We start from the raw sequence: 15,020 nt of genomic DNA on the forward strand, positions 1-15,020 counted from the left end.
CAGTTCTGTGGTGTGAAATGAGACAATTTAAACGTAACAAAAGTGAAAATAAGTCGGTGTGTAGTGGCGGAGGTGACGACGCGCACTTATGGCTATCTTTTGTTCAAGTTATGCTTTGTTTAGTACACTTAGGAATTCAGTAAGCACCCCCTCTCTTTCAAAAGTTTTGGCTTAACCATGGTTGCCATGTCGATATGGCAGGATGTGGTGCTTGCCAAACCTTACTGAATCTGACTATGACATACAGTAATATTGCAAAAAATATATGAATTACAGCAAACACCATTTATACAAGTTAATTCTATATTACCAAGAAACACGGATCCCTTCACAGGATCGTTTTGTGTCTCCATTAGTCTATGCTTTTATTTCCATTATTCATTTTTGCACCTTTAGGAGGGGGGCATTGCTTGACTTTTAAGTGCATCAAGTTTACAAGATTTATCGTTGCCATCACTTGTAATCGTTGCCCATGGCCAATGTAATCACCTATACATACTCTTTAAAAGTGGCCACAGCTTACAATCTAAAATATATTACCACCGATGTTGAAAATGAATGTAAAAACCAGTCGAGTGCATATTGGTTTCTAATCAAATTTGACCCTTTCACCTATGAGTTCATTCAGGAATCAGCATTAAATCAAATGGTTACTTAATTATGGTGAGCAGCACAGATTCTGCTCTGTATTATGTCTGAACTGTGGTTCCGAAAACAATGAAACTATTACCTGAACTGGCCACAAGGAGGAAGTATAAGACCAGGAAATGGTTTTCTGTCTTCTTGCTTCCTCAAACTGTAATCCTTGTGCATTGTGGGTATACACAGCGGGTTTTTAGTGACTCATTACGCATTGAACAGCTATTAGTTCAGTTTAATTCCTATTAGACACCTTCTCCCACCGTGATAGGGAGTGGTGGTGATTTCATGAAGTCTTTTTATATGTTTGTAAAGATCTAATGTTACACTCCTATCTTCTATTGCTACCATTGAAGAGCACATTTTGTTTTTATCAACAGTAATCTTGCTTTATGTGAATGAAAATAAGAGATCTGAGCTGAGACAATAACAGTAACATTTACCACTAAATAAACTTTTAAAGTACTGAAATTGCAAGAAGTACCCACAATGAGTAGGCAATTATGCAGGGAATGGCTACCATTGCAATCTGGTACAGATTACAGATAGTGTATAACAATCTGGGGATGCGTATTTGAGGATACGACAGTATGTTTAGTTGCCTTAAAGTGATGGAAATGATTGAGATTACTGAAATAATAAAAATTGTTTAAAGTAAGTAATGTCATTATGTTTTGACAATAAACGCCCTGATAATAAAGTCTTTAAGCAAAGCCTGGGGATTTCCTCAACACCAGGACTTGTGGTTAAACTTTCTGGGCTGTATCTGTCTCCACAGCTGGGTGAGCCAAGCTGCATTTGGCCACCACACAATCCCATTCTGACGAGACCAAAGAGACAGAACAGGATGTCTGGTTGTGTTTTACAGAGAATCACTGCCGTTTGCCTACACTTTTTGCATCTGTACCGCAAATGTAGCAGTCTGCCTTTACACTATCCCATTCAACATCCACTAACCACTAACAGGCCAAGCATTGGAGGAAAAAAAAACAGCCTCAAGATGCTTTTGTTTTTATTCATTTGTGTCCTTCCTCCCCAAAGCAAACAGTCAAGATCAAATATTTAATTTCCCATCTTATCTTTGCGGCACTGATGGATGTAAGTTGATCCTTTGGCAGAGAGCTGCGACTGTTCCCAACAGGGGGTCCATCCTGTCTGAGTCCGCTCGCTGGCATCAGGAGCAGCTGCAGGGAGGACAGAGGAAGGTCACAACCAAAATCGAGGCTGAACGTCCAGAAACAAGAGAGCCCTGCGTGCCCCCGGTGTTTCAAGGTCGAGATTGATACACAAGTCTCTAAAATAGAGCTCAGTGAGAGCTCATTAAGCTGATAGTTATGGCAAAAAAACACTTTGAAATCAAATGCTACAAAGCATCAGTCCATTTTCTGTCATTTTAGATCTGGCTACTTTCTATGCTGCTGTATACTGACATCTTAAGTGCTTACTTACCTTATTGTTGATGCTTATTCAACTTTATAACAAAATCAGGGGATGTACCTTTAAGTCAAATACAATTCTTGCCATCAATCACTGTTGCATTAACGTTAAGTTAATGCGCCGCATTTATATTTTCAAAAGTTGAAACAATAAGCTATTTTGTGCTGATTTATGATTCCACTTGTCCTCCATTGTATCTGTAAATGTACTTCCGAAGCGAAGACGTACAGCAGCGACAGCATATGACCGAAATGAGCGAACACAATGGCCATCATTCCACTAATGGAAAACCGTGCAATACAATAGCCAGCAGACTGTTCATGAATGCGAGAGTGACACAGGAGCCAAATGTCAATAACCGTGGCTTATAAGAGTCACGGATGTGACTGGGTAATGACGTTTATTTCAAGAAAGAGAAAATGTTTGAGATTAAAGGATTAGCAGTGATTGCATTAAGCCTCTCAGCTTAGTCCAGTTCAACACTTTATGAACAAAATGGGAAGTTTTAGATATCGAAGTGTTTCACTGATAAGACAAGTTTAAGCAAGTTGGTGCAATTTTCGACTGGATTTGGATTCGGAGCAACACTTCCCCTCTCTTCTTTGGACGGGGAGTGGGGGGTTTGAAGTAGCGCTTTCTAGTTAGATTTCTTTAATTTTTAATTTAATTTCAAGGCTTTCCGAATCGATTTATTTATGTTAAGATAATCAGGCCAGTAGCCTGTACTGCTGAGAACCATTTTCTCCTCTCGCTTGTTTTCTATCTCAGTGAAGCAACACCAGAGCTATCTCATTTTATTCACCCCATCTGCTCCGCCTCATGCTCCAATTGGGATAAATTTGATAAATATTTCTCCTTTTGAAACAAGGCCCACATTGTACCCCCTAAAAAAAACACTTTGAAAACATGTTGCATTTGTTCATTTTTATGTTCAAATGTATCTAGGCTATGAAACGCAGTATGTTAGTGGGCGCACATGTGGTTGTGCGGTCCAAAGTGCAACGTTTTTCCCCTTCTCTCCTTGAGTCCACATGATACAGAGCAGCAAATTCAGTTGGGATGCAGGCCGTGTATCGAGGGAAAAGTGTGTGTGTGTGTGGGGGGGGGGGCGGGGTGATCAAGTTGGGTCAACTTCAATATGTCAGTTCTTTGGCAGACCGAGCGGTGAATGATTCACTGTTTAAAGTGTGTTAGCAGCCACCAAAAGGCAGTTTTCAACAGGCAGTTTGGTTCAAGCCTTCAAACTTGCGCAACAAACAGAATTACGTGGCTGAAGCAATGACTCCCATGCAACATCAGGAATCACAGCTGCATCCAGATGTTTTCCTCCAAAGCTCGTTGTTATCTTGTTTTATGGGACAGCTGATGATCACATATTGATTCCAACTGATGTTATTATCTTTTTTATTCAGCAGATGTCTGTTAAATAATGTGTCTCCTGTTGTGTTTCGATAAAGGTGTCAAGTAACAATAACATTCAGCCACTAGATGTTGCATTCTCTCTCCCTCGTTCCATTGCATTTACTTCACAACAAGTCGTTGTCAGGCACTACTGTCAATCTCAGCCATTTCTCCGTTTTTTTAAATGATTCATTTTTAATCTTTTTTTTTTCAGGAATAGCCATACTTTTATTTATTTTTTAATATTCATCTACATAAAAATGTTATCAATAAGACCTTTAAATATGTCCATTTTGCCACTGATAAGAGACTGTACTATCATGTGAAATGAGTTCCATATTACAGGGCACATATCAGACAAAACAGTGGAGGCTAATAATGTAAATACATATAAATGCCTGTCTAACTCTCTGTTCTGTTTATATATTTTGTAGCAAAAAAGAGCGATCATTACCAGAAAATATTCAAGTTGTTCATTTCTTGGAGAGAAACTCAGCATGCTGTAGGCTGCATTTGCTCAAATTCCCCTACGTACGCTGATTGCGAGAGAAGACACATAGCATTAAATCAAGCCTCAAACATATAATCATGTTTTTTGTGCTTCAAAGAAAGTGCCAGCAGTTAATAATTAAGCAGAGGATAGACCTAGGCAATTACCACAGAGTGACTTCAAAAATGAAACCGTTCTAAGACTTAAAATGCAAACACACAAACACTTTATGGCAATATGGCTGTGTTCCCATAAGAGAAGAAAGGCTTTAATCAGCACCTGTACGATTTCACACTATTGTCCGGAGGAAGACAGTGAGCAGCAGTAGGAGTTCTCTCTGAACCTTTTCCCCACTGTGTCCTCCAATTTCCTACTGGCATATTGTTTCTGCTGCCTTTACTCCCTTTGGTTTTAACAATAACAGATATGTTTTCAGAAACATGCCGATTTTGCAGATTCCCATAACGTGCTGTGTCATTCTTTCTTCTCCTGTTTTTTGTCCTGCTTACACCACAGTTTCTACGCTACAAACACATATGATACAGACTATTGAGGAGGAATACATCATTCATTTGGCTGCTGTATACTATAGCAACCACCTAGCAACAACCAATAATGAGCAAAGCTGTGAACAACACTAGAAACCATCTAGATGACCAAGCGATTTAAACTTCATCAGCACGCATATAGAAGTTTTAAAGGGGACGTTTTTGTGCTTTTCCCCTTTCCTTTAGTGTGTTATATAGTTTTTTGTGCATGTAAAAGGTCTGCAAAGTTACAAAGCCCAAAGTTCACGCCAAAGGGAGTTACTGTACCCCACAGAAACACTGCTCCTGAACTGCCTGAAACGCCTCGTTTGAAGTCCCACCTTTTCTTCCGTAATGTGGTGATGTCATCAAGTAACACATTTGCATAATACATGCCTTGTGGCTAGTTTGGCACGCCCACAAACAAAGCTAGTTCGAGTGGAGCTGGAGTGGAGTCTGAAGAGTTTGGTTTGGTTGACCAATCACAACAGAGCGGGCCAGCTGACCAATCAGAGCAGACTGGGCTTTTCGGGAGGGGGGAGGCGGAGCTCAAATAGAGCATTTCAAACAGAGGTTGAAAAGAGGTGCTGCAGCACAGCCAGTAGGAGAAAAATAAAGCAATTTATAAACATTAAAGCGTGTAAACATGTTCTAGTAGAAACCCAAAATACAAGTATGCACCTGAAAATAAAATAATTGGTCAGCTTTAAGCCTTTTTTTTTTTAGCTTTGCTACTGATGTACACTGGTTTCTCATGTGTTTGTAAGCTGCTCCCTCCCTCTCCTTTATGTAAGTCTTAGAAAACACAAAAAACATGAAAAAAACACATCCAATAGTAACAAGTGTAAGTTGTAAAATATATAAATTTAAAAAAGCAATGAAGAGCAATGAAACTAGTAGGTAATCAAATAGTGGCCAAACAGTTTGAAGGGGAAATCAAACGTATGAAGGCAACTTCTTACTACAATAACAGATGCCTCTTTTTAGAGAGAAGGTCAAACAAAGCAAAGCGAAATGGTAAACAAACACATCAATGGGTTGGCATAAATAACCATGAATCAGTTTTTCGGTTTATTGATTTCATCATTATTAGAATTTGAATGGATATCCTCATTGCATTTTCTGCCACCAAAAGCATGAAATTACTTTTAACAGAATTGAGCTTCAGAACTGACTCGTGAATGATGCTGTGGCCTTCTGGGATCTTTCTGAAGCTTTCGTCTCTGTCTTTATGTTCTCAGAAGGCCAAAGTGCTGACGATCTTCTCTGTTGTCCCAGCAGCACATTTGTTGTGATCTTCAAAGCAAATGATCGTAAAATGTTCCATTGTTTCATCAATCTCAGCAGCGACGGCCTCGAGTCTGTAGAAAATCTGGATAAAACAAAATGTCATGCTCAAAGTGGAGATGCACAATACTGTTTGTGTATCATTCTCATCATTAGCAGTCAAATATTGTTTTTATAGGAAAAAATAATATTCTCTTGAGCACATTTAAGACTCTTGGCCCTCTACGACACATGATTTGATGCTGCAGATTTACAGCTCTGCACATCCAAACGTTTCAGTCATCTGACTGATCAGATATCTGCTCAGGTTGATGTTGGGGGGTTTAGCTTTGCTGGAAATATGCTGGAGTCATCAAACTGCATCCACTCAAATGAATCATACGGTAAAGGTGTAATCATCCCCACCATAACAGGTGTGTTAAAAAGTCCCTCTAATCCCCAACTTTTTTTTCCTTCTTGATATAGGCAAAGCCCGGCATCTTGAAAGCTGTGGTAAAGTCTCTCTGAACGAGGAGAGGCAGGCTGCATGTGGATGCAACCTTTTCCCTTGAATAATTTAGACTGCATGAAAGCTCAAAATACAATCCAAACTACTCTTAAACCTGCAGTAGGCAGAATATTTTTGGCATCAATGGGCAAAAATTCCATAATAACCTTTCAGCATATTGTAATCCAAGTGTTCTGAGAGATAACCAGACTTCTGCACCTCCTCATGGCTCTGTTTTCAGGCTTTAAAAAAAGATTTTGCCCAACCACAGGTCATTTCAGAGAGAGAGAGCGTTCCTATTGGCTGTACTCCGGCTGGTGGGCGGTGCTTGGTATTTCCTCAACATGGCAGCCAGGTCACAAACTTTCTCATTTTACAGCTAAACAGTACACTAGAAGATGTTTCTGAAAATATTTGAGGAGAGAAATAGGCGTTACAGTAACAGAATATGAATTCATATTTGATCAGCGCTGCCTAGTTTGACCATTTGATCGGACTGCGCGAGTGATCGACAGCTGCTCAGACACGGCAGGCTCCAGCTCAGCTCTGATTGGTTGTTTTCCTCCGGTCTGTGAAATCTTGCCGATGCCATTAGGAGCAACGGAGGACACCAGCGGAGGACACAGAGGCACATGATTTCTTTCAGATTACCTGTCTCATGCACTACTGTCAGGATATAGTGACCGTTTTATAAAAATAACTTTTTATTAGCCATATTTGGTCCATTTCTACCCACTGCTACTTTAATTAGATAGGCCTACATGAAACAAGGAGAGAAAGAAATCCAACAATTTGGAATCAAAAAGGGGACATTGCAACACTGATGTTGAATTAAAGTGTTCAGAGGTTTCTAGATGAATATGCAGCCTGGGGTTTAGCTGCCCTGCATAGCTAAATTAGCCCTAATTGCTACCAGCGTGGTTTATTCTGCTTTGTCATGATCCAGGGATGTTTAGCCTAGAAACTCAGCAAACCATTGACCACATCTACAAGGATTCCTGTGCTGTGACTGAGGTGATTAAGGTAAGAAGTAACAGAATCTGTCTGTGATTTATTCACCTCATGAAGTACCTTCGTGTTTAAGTCAAAAAGGTTCCTTTAGCTCACAGTGTTGGACTAAGCTTTCCTGCACACCTTCAGCAGCCTTTTTCTTGGATCCACAAAATTACAAATTGAACAAATTGTGTAGCAGTTCAGTAAAAAGTTCCCCTTTTGATATTCACTAGTTTGGTTACCTGCTTTCTTAAAATCTGAGGTGGAGAGGATGTCTGGCTGAGTAAAGCACTTTATTCGGTGGAACCTCTTAATAGGTGCTTGATGCACAAGTTTATTGTGCACCTCCTTCACTGTTCTATTTTGTTTTTCATATTAAAATGGCTTTGTCAGTTTTCAGATCTCTCCAATCCATTTGTCAGTTTAGTTTTCAGTGTGTGTTCTGGCCACACAGCGTCGGCCAGACGCTGAACTCACAAAAGCTTTAAATTTCGTGCCCCAGTAGAAATGATTTTATCCATGCAATCTTTCTAATGTGGCCTTTCAGCACATTTTATTTTGACATGTAGACACTACGAATCGGTCAATTTATTTTATTAGGAGTGGAAAAAGAGGGAAATTCCTCACTGTAAGGTTAGGCCTCGCTGAAATTCTCCGTAACCTTGACTTTTTTTCCCTCCACTTGAGAGATGTACACCCAATTCCTCAAATATGATCTCATTATTGCAAGTATGGAATTGTGTTTTCAGACTGACTCATCCATCTCGCAGGATGAATTCTCATTAGGGTGGAGAAAACCAATTCTCTCTTGCTTAATAGCAAGTTTTTTTCTTTGCTTCTCTCTGCCTGCTGGCTGCTGTGGATCCTTAAAGCTTGATCCTTATTCCTCTCTCCGCCTGGTAACTCAATGGAGCCGCCTGCGGTGACGAAGAAAAGCCCTTCATCCCTATTATCTGACGCTGACTTGCAGTATCAGTAGCAGGTCCGGACACACATTTTCACCCATTTTTCTTTCCCTTACCTGCACAAGCTACTCATTAACAGTAACATTTCAAGATATTGGTGGCGAGAAATTCCACAACTTTGTGTCTGATTTGCATGGTAATGCATGCAGATAATGAATATCTTCCTTTATAATTCCATTCAATGCCAGCCTGTGCAAGGGTTAAGTACAATTCTCGGGAGCTTTTCCATGCTCCTGTGTGAACCTGTAGAGCAGATGAGAAGCAGAGTGTATGTCAGAGAGGTATGTGTGTGTGTGTGTGTGTACACACCCTGATGAAGGGGAGTGTACGTGCAGACAGACAGAACACCTTCAACCGCCTGTCTCATGTCTGTTTTACCTCGGGGGGGGAAGTACCAGCTGCCTAAAAGTCACAGTCTGTATTAGCCTAGTATTTATTCACAAGGAGAGACACATACCACCGCAGCCATGGGGAAGCAGGTAAGATCTGATAAAGAAACACTTAGTGGCATCAGGTTGTGGGAGATTAAATGAGGGCTAGGTCGTAAATTTAGTTGCTAATCATCTCAGACTGAGCAGTGGGACACAGAAAAAGGTGACGGTGACGGCGACGGCCTAAATCTTTACTGGTTCTGCAGGTGTTTTTGAAATAGGCTCACTGCATGTTATCTGTAATACTTGGATGCTGATTTCTCCTACATGTGAATCAACACACGGCAGTCTGCACAGTCAGGAATATATATTAGAGACACACATGCACGGATAGATAGATAGACAAAAAGAAGCATTTTATGTGTTTCTCAGAGATCATTTTAATTTAGAGGTGAGCCGGATATGTTGCCTTAACAGCAGGTTCAGTCTTGTGTGCACATGCATCACATCTGCTGACAGTTGAATATGCTCATATCTGCAGCTTTTTCATAAAACAACTGCTGGAAAATTATTGAACTGGCAAAAAAAAATGTGCACAGAGGGGAAAAATATTGTCATGCTTTTGTTGTCCAAGATTTTTAGTTTTTATGTTCGCAGGAGAGCTCATGATTTTTAATGTATTCTCCTCCTAACTTTTGTTTTGGTGAGAGCTGAAGCAATAATACCATGTTGTTCTAAGAGAGAACAGAATGTGTGATTGTGCCAAATAACTGTGGATAGGGAACTCTGGTGAATTCATTTTGGTTTTCAGTATTTTCCCTCATGCAAGCATCTGGTTCTGCTATTGCTCTGAGGCTCCCGCCTTCCCTCTGTTTTTTAAGAGACTCAAAGTAAAGCATTCTTTCTTGGTATAATTTTTTGTGCCTTTGGTATTGAATTATTTTCGTTCAACCATACGTTTTCACATTATTAACTGGACGGGGAAGATAGTCCTCACTCTGAGCTCTGTTTCTTCCATCTTCATGCCGAATGTTAACAAAACTGTCTCCGTCAGGTCAGCGGTGCCAGCTCCACCAGCAGCTGCGAGTTCTCTGGGCCTGCTTGTTGTGACAGGGAGAGAGCCAATGCTGCTTCACTCTCATTGTCAGAGCCAATGAGTGTGGATGGAAATGAGGGTGCTTGTGTATGAGTGTGTGCGTGGACACACCACACTTTGTGCAGCTTCTTTTATCACTGATGCCTCTGCGGGAAGAAGTAAATGTTTAATCCGTTCCAAACTCCGGAGAATGTGCGTCACAGGCCAAGATTGAGGAATGTGTCCTAGACTGTGTCTTGAAGGAATGCTTTGTTGACATGTGAAGTGAGGATATTTAGTATAGGGCCACACTGAGCCAAGGCTCACAGCGAAAGCTGAAAACCGATCAGTTTGACCGCCTCTTGACCTTTTAGAGCATCTGAAACACAGCGGAGACAGGCCTCTTGTATCCCTAAACGCTGGTGGTTATCAGTGATACTGTAACGCTATAAGTGCAACAGTGACAACTCTGTCAAAAGTTTCTTATCCTGAGCAAGATAGTGCTTTGAAAACATCCCTGGGCCCTGGATGCGGCCGACCCAGATCCTAACAGCTGGGCTGTTGCCTTTGGCTCTGACTGTCTCCTTGGACACATGAACGCATCACACCACAGCAGATGTTCAGACCTCCTCCAGCATTGGTGTAGGAGGGTAGTGACTCAGTTTCTCTGAATGCAGGATGGAGGAACAGCACAGGTGTTGACATAAAGCTTTATACGTCCTATATGTAAGATTAGTATAGTGTCTTTTAAATGTTAGTGCTAATTGTAAAAAAAAAAGACTATATTTGGGGGCTTAGCAGATGGGAGAGCGACTGAGTTGCTCCATCTCTGATAAGATAAGTTCAGCGTTGTTGATCTTGATAAAGATGTGACACCGGTTTTCAAGTAGATCCCTCAGAAGCTGGAAGCAATTACAGACTTCTCGAAGCAGCAAAGAATGTAGCAGGCGTTCACCGCACCCTTTCACAAGGATTCATTTTTGCAGGAAAAAATAAAAGCCAAGACTTTCAGGCAACGGGACTGTGGTGTGTGTGTGGACTAAACATAACACATGACCTTAACTTTCCCAACAACTCCTTCACTGTTTGATTTCAATGAGAAAACGCCAGACTGCAGAGCATTTCATTGTGTTTCTCTCAGCCACAAAGAACTGGTTTTCTTTTCGAATGGTGTTTCCTTTGGACTTCATTTCTTTCTTTTCATCTTTATATTGTAATTTCATTTCATAAAAGTAGTGTAGATAGTTAACCAGATGGACAGTATAATGGTATATCAGTTTAAATGTTAAAGGAACAGTGTGTAACATTTTGGGGGATCTAGTGGCAGAAATGGAATATAATATTCATAACTATGTTTTCATTAGTGTATAATCACCTGAAACTAAGAATCATGTTTTCGTTAGCTTAGAATGAGCCCTTCATATCTACATAGGGAACGGGTCCTCTTCACCGAGTCCGCCATGTTGCTCCACCATGTTTCTGCAGTAGCACAGAACGGACAAACCAAACACTGGCTCTAGAGAGAGTCTTTCTCATTTTTACATGACCTGAAGGCCACCGTATTTCTCCGACACGCTAATGAAACTGCGGTAACGTGAGCCACAGAGTTCAAAACAGTGATACCGCCCAACGCATTCTCACTCCCAACTCGTCAAATACCGCCGCTTGGTCAGTGCCCACTGGCATCGGAGACCGACAAACGGCATACCCCTCTTGCGTTACTTTTGAACGGACCGGGGATGGTGTGTCAAGATATGCTTGTTGTATGCATAGTGTCCTTTAAAAATAAACTTCCGTTTTCACAGGAAGTTACACAACTACTTAGTTATGGTTAGGAAATAGTCGTGGTCGACGTTAACTTCACTGATTAACAACTCGCGTCACGAGTGACTCACGTGACTAACGGGATTGGGCGATAAAGAGTCACGTGACTGACGATACCATCGAGTGACGTGACTAACGACGTATACGCGACAAAATAAGTCAACGTTACTTTTAGTTTCACACGGGACACTAACACCGGTCTCCTGGTTGAAAGTCTTGTTTGTTTGACCCATCCACCTCCACTCCCGCCCACCATTAGCGGACTTTCACGCTATTAATACTACTTTACTTGCTCTGACCGTCGAATAGCGCTGCGGGTGGTTTACATTGTAGTTGTTTGAAAGCCCGGTTTGTCACAAACTGTCGCTAAGAGGTACCTGTGTGCGTTGGTTTCCAATGCTGAGGGGCGCTGTCCAATTGGAGTTACCAAGGTTTTACACTTGGCGTCTCACGTTACCGCAGTCTTGGAAAGGGATGGGTGAGCGGAGGGGTACTCAGTTGGTTGCAATCTGCAACCACACCACTAGATGCCGCCAAATCCTACACACTGTACCTTTAACCAAGTGTCTTTAAGGCATTGCTCCTCAAGAAGACTTAAGCTGAGCAGCTTTCTTTCACCCATGGCATCCCAGAAATATCAAAATGTATAACTACATTTAAAACGAGTTAAGGTAAATTAGTGCGCCTCTTTTATACTAAATTCAATCACGCTGCTTAAGGCTCACAGCTTTTATTTGTTTGCTACACCATATTTGAGGTGAAAACCGAGCTGACAATTGATTGTGTTGTTGGCGAAACCATGAACGCAGCACCAATAAAACTGCAGCATGGGAAAAGAATCATTTCCAGGTCAGTGCTCACAACAGTCCTATATATGTTCTGCCAGCTAATCATAAACCACACTAAATGCATGCAGACATGGACTGAAGTGATGTGCACAGCAGATATTTTATACGCTCCAGCATGGCTGTGTGATAAATAGCTTTAATAATTAAAAGGGGCGACTTTTCTCTTAAATTGCACCAAATAACACCTCTGTTAAGATAAATGGCAGGATGTGTTAATTGGCTTGGTGGTAACATGCTCATTTATTTGCTTGATGTTTGGATTGATTGTGTGTTGCTTAGTTATGGGCAGTGCGCCTCGGGGATGAAAGCAATTAAAATGTTGAACCTTTGCCATGGTGAGGACAGACTATACGCTTTCATCTTATTGTTTACTGGCAAAATGAGGAGTGTCTGTTTTCTGGACCGTCCTAGTTAGGAAAACAATCATTGCTGCTTAGATTTGGCATTCAAAAAGACAATCTTGATGCCAGAGCGTGTGTTAACTCAACTTGGCACGCGCTTTAATTACAGTTTCTTAACAGGGCTTAACGGAGAAACATAACATACAGATACTCTGTTTTGTGTTGCCTTGTATGTGGTCTATGATCTGATGAGCGCCGTTTAGTGAGCAGCAACATTTATCGTGAGGATGTATGGTGTATTAAATGCAGCCATGCAGCAGAGCCCTGGAGACTGATCCCATCTGTTCGGGGCCCTGGTTGTGTAGTCAGAAACTCATCAAAATGTGCTCCCCAAAGGTTAATGCACCACCCTCCCCTGCCCCCCTTTTTGTCTCTCCATTTGCTACATCTTTGTCTTTTTGCTGAGAGGGTGGGGAGCCAGGGGGCAAGAGCTCAACCCTGCATGGAGAGGAGGAGAGAGGGGGGGCTGATGGACCCGAGCATTAATGGAGACAATATCCATGAAATGACCCAGTGGAAGTGACGCTTCCTGGGCATGTTTTACGCTCGCATGAGCACACGGCTGGGGCTGGGGCAGGGTGGGGATCTCTGGCAATGAGGGGAGGGAGTGTGGAAAGAGACTAGCCGGGATGCTACTGTATGTTTTGTTTAGTCTCTCGTGCATGTGCTACTGAACTAGGATGCTGAGCCGTCAATGGGAGTTGCATCTTCTTGCTGTGTTTTTTACAGGATCACACTGGACGTTGGCACGTAAGTCAGGCTAACCTTTTGTTTGGCTGCTGAATTGGAAAAGTTGTGATGATTTGCTTTAGTGAGCAATTGTGTTGAAGTTGTTTTCTCTGTCCTCCTGCTGATTAAATAGCCTTTGACTCATGCCAGTATGAAAGTGTTTCCTCATCTTTTCTGTATAAGGTTGATTTAGACATTTTAAGATTAAATACAGATTTCAGGATGTCTTTGTTCAGTGCAAAATGAGTTTGCACTTGCTGGTGGCAGAGCACCAAGGTTGAAGCGTAACCTTCTAACATTACAAATGTCTGCTTTTGCTTCCTCCATGAGACAAATCCTGTTTCTTTTTTTACCCATCAAAGTTTATGTAACATGAAACTTCACAGCCTATTTTGTTCCAACTTCTTATCTGCTCCTTCAGGAAGGCTTGTCTGGCCTTTTTCAGGTCTTTGTCCAATTAATACAGCTTGATGTGCCAACCCGCCACCAAGAGAACTGCCTCAGGCAGCAAATGGCCTTATTTAGTAGGGATGAATATTCATTTGTTTCGAGTAATTATTTCTCCAGTGCTGTTACTTATTGATATGGGCGTTTATGTAGAGTATAATTCAACATATTTTCTGGAATACACCAAGAACTTCAACATTTTGATTGCCCCTGATAAAAATACATAAACAATTGTTATTGTCAGCTTCCCAGCCTCTGGACTGGATTGTATTGTGGCTTTGAGTCCTGGTTTATGACATGGCAGATGTCACATATTTGGATTAAAACAATATATCACATATGTTTTGATTTATGGAAGTTAAATTGCCAACGAGGGCGGCACATGAATACATAAAAATAAATGTTTTTCGTCCTTTTTCCGGCCACAGAAACTGTGTGTGTGTGTGTCAGCCCGGATCAAGGATCAGGTTGGGTTTCCAGTGGGTGAAGTGGGAACAGTTACTAAAACCGCAGCCCAGACAAGTTTTCTTTTTTGGAATGGTTAAAACAGAAACGGACATTCTTTCCATTTAATGTTTATTGCAGTTCAGAAAAAAGGGGCGTGACTTTGAATTGACCCCGGAGTGGCATAACCATTTTCACCTTTAAAAAAAAAAAAAGCACCGGCCTCAAATGTCAGTGGGACTCCACTATCCATGTAAATGTCATGAGTTTTATGGCATTTTATTGCACTGAAATGAATCGTAGTGTGAGAGATTGAAGAGGCAGAGTCATTATTTTACAGGCACTTTATGGATATATAGCAATGTGTGGCCTTGGGCGGCAGCAATAATACTGTCTTGTAGATTTTCTTGCTGTTGTAAATTAACCGGAGAGGTGGCATACGTCTGAGGAGTGATGTGAGAATAATCTAGCATGCCTGTGCATGTGTTTTACATAGGAAATGGATCTGTGCTGTGCTGTTTACAAATCCATTAGTGTGTGCAGAATGAGTGGAAGTCATGCTTAATTTGTCTTTTGTCTCTCCTTATTTGTCAACCTAAGAGTTTAGTCGTGGTCACTGGGAATAGAGTGACCCGTCCCAGGTATTGTTTCCCCG

At 41.3% G+C, this 15,020-nt stretch overlaps 1 protein-coding gene and 1 long non-coding RNA gene across 4 annotated transcripts in view; one reads left to right on the forward strand and one right to left on the reverse strand.

The window, feature by feature from the left end:
- Window positions 1–5,532: 5,532 nt before the first annotated feature.
- On the reverse strand, window positions 5,533–6,521 carry LOC141782619 (uncharacterized). The gene is made up of 2 exons (XR_012597147.1): window positions 6,436–6,521; window positions 5,533–5,866 (listed from the first exon to the last, which is right to left on the reverse strand). It is a non-coding gene; the product is annotated as an uncharacterized LOC141782619 (long non-coding RNA).
- Window positions 6,522–6,933: 412 nt separating this feature from the next.
- The window catches only part of mid1 (midline 1), a 35,426-nt gene continuing 27,339 nt past the window's right edge, over window positions 6,934–15,020 (forward strand). Inside the window, exon 1 of one of the 3 annotated variants that reach the window (XM_074659171.1) lies at window positions 6,934–7,291. The gene's annotated coding sequence lies outside the window, so the exon portion shown is untranslated. Of the gene's footprint in view, window positions 7,292–8,619; window positions 8,706–13,367; window positions 13,496–15,020 lie in introns of those variants that run through there. The other 2 variants (XM_074659174.1, XM_074659173.1) reach the window with 2 other exon arrangements.

The sequence above is a fragment of the Sebastes fasciatus genome, chromosome 14 (genome assembly GCF_043250625.1).
Source record: "Sebastes fasciatus isolate fSebFas1 chromosome 14, fSebFas1.pri, whole genome shotgun sequence".
Lineage (NCBI taxonomy): Eukaryota > Metazoa > Chordata > Actinopteri > Perciformes > Sebastidae > Sebastes > Sebastes fasciatus.